Source organism: Halichoerus grypus, chromosome 2, assembly GCF_964656455.1.
Source record: "Halichoerus grypus chromosome 2, mHalGry1.hap1.1, whole genome shotgun sequence".
NCBI lineage: Eukaryota > Metazoa > Chordata > Mammalia > Carnivora > Phocidae > Halichoerus > Halichoerus grypus.
This window is the reverse complement of record NC_135713.1, coordinates 112,409,849-112,417,946: the sequence shown is the minus strand read 5'-3', so window position 1 is coordinate 112,417,946 and position 8,098 is coordinate 112,409,849. Positions and strand designations below refer to the sequence as shown.

Sequence of the window (8,098 nt, the reverse complement as noted above, 5' to 3'; positions counted from 1 at the left end):
ATTACTGAGCGTATCCCTTGTCCTAGAGACTGTGTCAGGTGTTGTGCTAAAGCTACAATATTAAACAAAATGGCATGGTTCCTGACCTTGTAGAATTTATAATATAATGGAAGAGAAGGAATACATATGTAAATAGTAAATTAACAAAATAATTCCAGAGATGATAAATGCCATGAAAGAAATCCAAATGATGTTTTGACAAAAAATAATCAGGGCCTTTATTTATTTTAGGGCCTTTAAGTTTTTCAGGGAAAACAGTGAGGTTTAATTTGACACATGAAAATTGAGGTAAGTAAGCTATGGAAAGAACTAGGTAGAAGAGCTTTACAGGTAAAAGAACTAACTCAAAATTCTTCAGTTAGGGGAGTTTGTGATATCTGAGAAACAGAGAAAAAGGTAGTACAATCAGAACCCAGCCAACACAGGTGAGAGCAGCACAGGATGGAGATGAAGAGCTGGCAAGGATGAGATCATTGTTGGCTGTAGTAAACAATTTGTATTTAATTATAAATATAACGGAAATCTGTTGGACGGTTGCTTAGGAAAGGAGACACATGACCTGGTTTCATCTAGGTCTTTGGCCTGAAGCAACCTAGTTTACTTCTCTGAGCCTTAGACCTCACAGAGATGTTGTGAAGATGAAGTTAATTAACATGTGTGAAGCACCTCAACAGTACCTGGCATGTATTCAATGTGTCTGTATTATGATTATGATTACAATTTTGATTATGATTAACTTTTTAAAATGCAATCTGGCCTTTAATACTTTGACAATTTATGTATACAGAATAAGTTGAAAGGGGGTTATAGGTTAGGAGTGAAAGTAAGAGAGTTATTTAATATTTTAAAAGTGAGGCAAGAGACCTTGGTGGCCTGATTTAAGGATGTAGTAGAGGTCGAAAGAATATCATATTAGTTCTTGATCATTAGAAGGTGGATCTTCAAGAATCGATGATGGATTGCATGTGACCAGTGAGAGAAGTGGGAAATCAAAGGCAGATGCTAGGTTTTTGGCATTTCCAACTGGGAGAATGGTGGTGTCATTCACTGTAATAGGACTGCAGGTGGAGGTCAGGTTTGGGTAGGGAAAGTCAGGAGTTCTACCTTGAATGAATAAAAGCAAGTGAGCAAACATGCAAGCATTAGTAATGAAGTTAAAAATACAGGCATAGATTTGAGATTTTATAGATAGAACCAATAAGATGTTATTATCAGTTATATGTAGCTAGATTAAAAAATGTTAAAATGACTTCTACATTTTTAACTGGGGAGGGGAAGCTCTAACTATAAGGAACAAAAGAGGAGGAGACTTGGGTGTGAGGAAGAAATAGTGAGTTTGGTTTTGGATGTGTGAGTAATAATGGCCGATGGAGAGTTGGGAGTCTGGATGAAGGGGAACACTGAGATGGAGACAATGATTTGGGGTTGACATCAGGTAGCTGAAACTTAATGGGTCAGGAATTAAACTGTGAGACATACCAGGTGTGAGAGCTAGGCAGTGAAGGAAGGAAAAATAAAGAAATGAGATTGAGGAAGAATGTTCAGTAGGAGCATAGCTTAAGGGAGTAGTGGCACTGAAAGGAAAGGCACAGGGTTCAGAGGAAAGTGCAACAATCATATCAAATGTTTCTTAAAAGATTTATTTATTTATTATTCAAGAGAGAGCGAGCATGAGCAGAGGGAGAGGCAGAGGGAGAGAGAATCCCAAGCAGACTCCATGCTGAGCATAGAGCCTGGTGCATGGGGCTCAAACCACGACTCTGAGATCATGACCTAAGCTGAAACCAAGAGTTGGACGCTTAACCAACTGAGCCACCCAGGCGCCCCCAATCATGTCAAATTTTTATGAGAAATTAAATAAAACAAAAAAAGAATTTATTTTTAAATAGCTAGTGCTCAATATTTTTCAGTACAATTGTAAGAAAGGAGCTAAATTAGATTTGGTGAATGCTGAATGAATGAGAGGTAAGGAAGTAGAAGCCCTAGAAGTAGAAGGAAGACACTGCCCTTTGGAGGACCTTGGGAAGACGAGGCAAGGGAAAACTGAGGGAGTAACTTACAGAGAAAGATAAAGCATGTTTGTGGGTTAAAGGAAGAACATCCTGTTGTGGTGAGAATATTAGAAGGAAATTTGATAAGGGAATGCACTGAAGACGTGGGAGAACTTGGAATACAGAGGAGAGGTGGGCGATTAGCCTTGGAGAATTGTCGTCATCCTTCTCCTAAGGCAAAATGGAAAACAGAAAGGCTGACTGAAACTGTAGATGTATTTCGAAGTAAGAAAAGGAACAGTAATAGAAATTAATGGCCATTTCCATGACATTAAGGGGGGTAATGTTTATTTTCATTCAACAAATTCTCACCTTGCATCTGATTTTTGTCAGACACTATTATGGGTACCACAGCATGGAATATACCATATAGAGAGAATTGAGGCAGAAAGAAGTTGAATAAATGGTCTTGGTTCAAAGAAACAGTAAGTGGAAGAATTGGAATTTAAAATTAAATGTGCCTGAATTTAGAGCCTCGTTTCTCAAATATAAGCTATACCCCCACATGAAAATAGCTGACCTTTATTGATTGGTTTGGAATTTTGCTAAGAGAACTGGTAGAAGCTCAAGATTATGTGTTACTGAAGGTGAGTTGGTACCTGATATGTTCAGCATTGAATTTAGGTTGGAAGAGAGAGAGAGCAAACTAGGACAGGATATTCAGTTAGCAATAATAGGAAGAGGAGAAGGAACTTTGTGTGTGATGAATGTGAGGAGCAAGATGAGTGAAAGTTAGAGAGTGGGAAAGACAGAAAGAGGTAATCTGATCAGAAAGGGCACTTCAAGTTTTGCATCTTGGGGGTGGAGAATATCCACGTAATGGTGAGGGCTGGAGTGTGGTTGTGTCGTATAGGTTGTTATGGTAGAAAATTCCACAAGGAAAGCTTCTAGGAGTACTCATAGAACATGTAAATTGGGAGATAAAACAGTGCAGGGCAGATAACCCCATGTACCTTAATAAAATCCAACGGGTGTATCTGTATTTTATAGAGTTGTCAAAGATAGATAAAATTTTGTGGATTATTTTTTCTTCAAGGAGGCAAAATGTGTGTGTATAGATTTTTAGAATATTTCCTTTGCCCAGATATGGTTAAGCCATATGGCATGCAAAGGGTAAATTCTGAATTATTTGGAAAACTTGACCATATTGAATAACTAATTCTCTTTAAGGTGTTGGCTTACTGACATCATGTTCTTTAAAATGATTCCTACTACCTGTATACTCGCTTAATGTTCTGGCCCAACTGTTTAACTGATTCTTCTGTCACACATGGCCACGTTGGCTATGTGTCTGTCAAATATAGTGCCAGTATGTGCAGGAGTCCTCAGAATCCCAAGAAACATCTCTGTTCTTTGGTATTTCAACTGAGCTGCCCTTCTGCCATGTTTGGTAAGCTCTTCCCTTCTTCAGATAACTACTCAGGAAATTCCCACTTGCATTCCACCTGAGAGTTCCAGCTGCTTCCTACCCACTCAGTATTTTTAATAGCTTCCAAAATAGCTTCTGTCATCTAGTTTTTCTGTCTTGCTCCTGATATAAGTACAGTTCCTCAAGTAATAAAAGCAATAATAAATACATATGGTACAGTTTTCAAAATGCTTCCATTAGCACGCTTTTGTCCTCACTTCAATAATGTGAGAAAGCTGGAATTATTTTCACTTTACTGACTGATGACAGAAGTCAAATGATTGTCCAAGGTTGTTTACCTTAGTAAATAAAGGTGACCAGTGTGAAAACCTAGGTCTTCTGAAGTCAACGTTCACTGCCAAGAGCTTCATTCTTTTAAAGAAATATGAAGTTTAGAGTTTGAAGGAAAAGATTTTAGGAATCATCACTTGCAACTTTCCACTTATTGCTAATATCCCATCCTCAGTATCCTTGCAGAGGATCTTTTGGCTCTACTTGGCCTTTTGCATTTTCATATGTAATATAAATTCAGCTACTCGTTTTCTACAAAGTGTCTTACTAGAATTTTGAATGCTATTGAGCTGAATTTGTACATTAAATTTGGGAACATTTGAAATTTTTATAATTTTGTGTCTTTGTATCCATGAACATGTTGTATTTCTCCATTTATTTCAGTAGTCTTTAATTTCTTTTCAAGTATTGTTTCATAGTTTTCGTAGAGCACATCTTTCATTATATTTATTCCTAAAATTTTTGTTTCTGATGCTATTGTAAATGGCATTACATTTTTTTTATTTAAAAAAGTTCTTTCTAAACACTTCTTAAATTTATTTTTTAATTAAAGTATAGTTGACGTATATTAGTTTCGGGTGTACAACATAGAGATCTGACAATTCTATGCATTACACAAAGCTCACCAAGTATAGTCACCATCTGTCACGATACAAAATTATTACATTATTGACTGTATTCTCTATGCTATACTTTTTATCCATGTGACTTATTTATTTTGTAACTGGAAGCTTGTACCTCTTAACTCCCTCCACTTATTTCACCTATCCCTGCACCCCCTTCCGCTGACAACCACTAGCTTGTTCTCTGTATTTATGAGTCTGTTTCTCTTTTGTTGTTTTTTGTTTGTTTGTTCATTTGTTTTGTTTTTTCGATTCTACATATAAGTGAAATCGTATGGTATTTATCTTTCTCTGTCTGACTTACTTCACATAGCATAATATCTTCTAGGTCCGGTATGTGGTGGCAAAAGGCTAAATTTCATTCCTTTTTTATGGCTGAGTAATATCCCATTGTGTGTGTGTGTGTGTGTGTGTGTGTGTATCTTTTTTATCCATTCATCCATCATTGGACACTTACGTTGTTTCCATATCTTGGCTATTGTAAATAATGCTGCTATGAACATAGGGGTGCCTATGTCTTCTCAAATTAGTGTTTTTGTTTTATTAATAATTGATAATTGACATTGATAATAATTGGATTTGGATCTACCATCTTACTATATATTTTACAAGTTTTCCCTCCTGGGTTTTTTTCCCTTTTTCTCATTTTCCTGCTGTTTTTGCATTGAATAGTTTTTATGATTCCATTTTTGCTCCACCATTATTGGCTATACCTTTTTAAAAATTTTTCAAGTTTTACTCTAGTGTTTTCTATATACATTTTAAGCATTTGCAGTCTATGATTAAATATGTCAATAATTCATCATGTAATAACCTTACAGTAATATATTTTCATTTCCTCTCTCCAGTCATTCATACCATTGTGGTCATGTTTAATTTCTTTATATATAATAAACCCACAAATATATTTAACTTTAGGACATCACATTGTTTATTTTATTTTTATTTTTTTTAAAGACTTAATTTTTTTTAAAGATTTTATTTATTTGAGAGAGAGAGAGAAAGAGAGTGCAGGAGCAGAGGGGAGGGGCAGAGGGAGAGGGTGAAGCAGACTCCCCGCCAAGCAGGGAGCCCCCCTGTGGGGCTCGATCACAGAACCCTGGGACCATGACCTGAGCCGAAGGCAGACGCCCAACAGACTGAGCCACCGAGGTGCCCCAGGGCATCACATCTTTTAAAGTTATTAATTTTAAAAAATGTTTAAATTTGGGTTTGGAAGTTAGTAAAAGTGAAATCTCATCTCATTTCATTCATTTTTGTTCCAGGTATCATGGACTAAGTTTGACATTTTTCCTCATCCTTTAAAAAGATAGGACTTTTTCCTTCTATGATACATTTTTGTTTTGTGAGATGTTAATATTCCAATCTAATGATAATTTAGTGGTTAAATGATTTTAGAAAATGCTGTATACCTAATTTTTCTCTAGGGATTTCACATGTACATTAGCACTTGAAAGAAGTCCTGCAGCTAAAGCAAAGTTATTCAATTTGTTCAAGTCAAGATTGTCAAACCACATTTGACCCTAAAAAGCTTTTCTCTAATGGTACAAATGGTAAATATTTGGTCTTATATGGAACATACTTTGAAGGTCACTGCTTTAGAATATATAAAAGATTTTTATTTTTTATTTTTTTTTTTTAAAGATTTTATTTATTTATTTGAGAGAGAGAGAGAGAGAGAAAGCACATGAGAGGGGGGAGGGTCAGAGGGAGAAGCAGACTCCCTGTCGAGCAGGGAGCCCGATGCGGGACTCGATCCCGGGACTCCAGGATCATGACCTGAGCCGAAGGCAGTCGCTTAACCAACTGAGCCACCCAGGTGCCCCTAAAAGATTTTTATTTTTATTGTTCCTAAATTCAGAGGCTAAATTATGGATCATATTTCATTCGATCATCCTTTCACATTCCCCCCTTAAAAATAAATTGAATGCCTACCACGTGCCATACATTGTCATTTATACAAATAATGGTGAAGTTGATCTTTTTTTTTTTTTTTTTAAAGATTTTATTTATTTATTTGACAGAGAGAGACACAGTGAGAGAGGGAACACAAGCAGGGGGAGTGGGAGAGGGAGAAGCAGGCTTCCCGCTGAGCAGGGAGCCCGATGTGAGGCTCGATCCCAGGACCCTGGGATCATGACCTGAGCCAAAGGCAGACGCTTAACGACTGAGCCACCCAGGCGCCCTGAAGTTGATCTTTAAATACAAATTCTCTGCCTTCAAACTTCAAATCTGCCTTCAAGTACTGTGCTTTTTGCACAGTATGGCAGGGGCCTCCATCGAAACTTCTTTATAATTCCCGGTATTTCTAAGCCATTATGGCATGAAAAGTAAAATCCAAACCTCCTTTTTTCCTTATTCCATGACCCTGAGTAAATTTCTTCCCTGTTCTACAGAGCGATTTTCCACATCCGCAATCCTCAATGTAATTCTCAACGTACTACAAAATGGTCTCTGAGTATTATTCAGTAAAAGATGAGATTCCCACAGACCTTTTAGTATACAGGCAGTTATTTTCTTTTTTCATTTTCTTTTTAGATATAATTTTTATACAATAAAATTTGCGAGACTTAAGTGTATGGTTTGATGCATTTTTATGAATGCATAGACCTGTGTAATTACCTTTCAGATCAAAGTATAGAAATTGCCTTAAAGGTTTCTTTGTGCCTCTTTATAGTCAATGCCTTCCCCCCTCCCTCTCCCCAGCCACAGAGGTTACAGTTGTTGGAACTTCTATCACCACAGAACTGCTTCATTTGTCTGGAACTTTATATAAAAGGAATTATATACCATGTAGTCTTTTTTTTTTTTTTTTAACAGGCTTAACCCACTCTATTCTTGTATAAAAACATTACATAGTGGCCATGTAGTCTTTTGTATCTGGCTTCTTTCGCTCCACATAATGTCTTTGAGATTCATCCAAGTTGCTACCTCGTGTTTTAATGTCAGTAGGGCTTCAGTCTCTTAATCAATACAATGAAAGGGGTTGGGCTAGATGGTCTCTAAGGGCTTCTTGAATTTTGACAGTAAGTGAGACGCTCTTTCCACTGTTAGGCAAGAATTAAAATGCAGGAATTCTGACCTGAATCAGTTGCCACGACACCATAACAACATTGGGAATGACACCTTTGAATGTGTAATCCAATGAGAGCTTTCATGTTGCATATCTGGGCTGGGAACATTTTATGCACATGTGTTATGTAAGGACAGAAACCATGTTCTATCTCAGGATGCCTTCACTGACTTCTGGGTCCTCCCCTATTCAGCATTTTTTCTGTGTGACTTACTAAGTTGAATTGCCCATATTAACACTTTTAAAAAACTGTTGATAACAAGCTTAGAACTCTAGTGAAAAGCTCCCTCCGAATTTCATTTAGAAATCCGTATGTGTAGTGTTGAAGAGTTTAAGGGGTGCCTGGGTGGCTCAGTTGGTCAAGCGTCCAACTCTTGGTTTTGGCTGGAGTCATGATCTCAGGGTTGTGAGATCAAGCCCCACATGGGGCTCCGTGCTCCGAGCCTGCTTGAGATTCTCTCCCTCTTCCTCCCTCTCTACCCCTCCCCCTGCTCGCTTGTGTGTGCATGCACGTGTGCTCTTTCTCTCTCTCTCTCTCAAATAAATACAATCTTTAAAAAAAAAAGAGTTTAAGAGTCATCCATGGTGTTAGGAAAACTCATATTCGAATCCTGGTGCTTCACTTCTACCTGTGTGACCTTGGGCAAGTCTT

The 8,098-nt window shown here is 37.3% G+C and overlaps 1 pseudogene; it reads left to right on the top strand.

Annotated features, from left to right (window-relative positions):
• The first annotated feature begins 276 nt into the window (after window positions 1-276).
• LOC118518769 (uncharacterized) overlaps window positions 277-8,098 on the top strand; it is a 29,509-nt pseudogene continuing 21,687 nt past the window's right edge.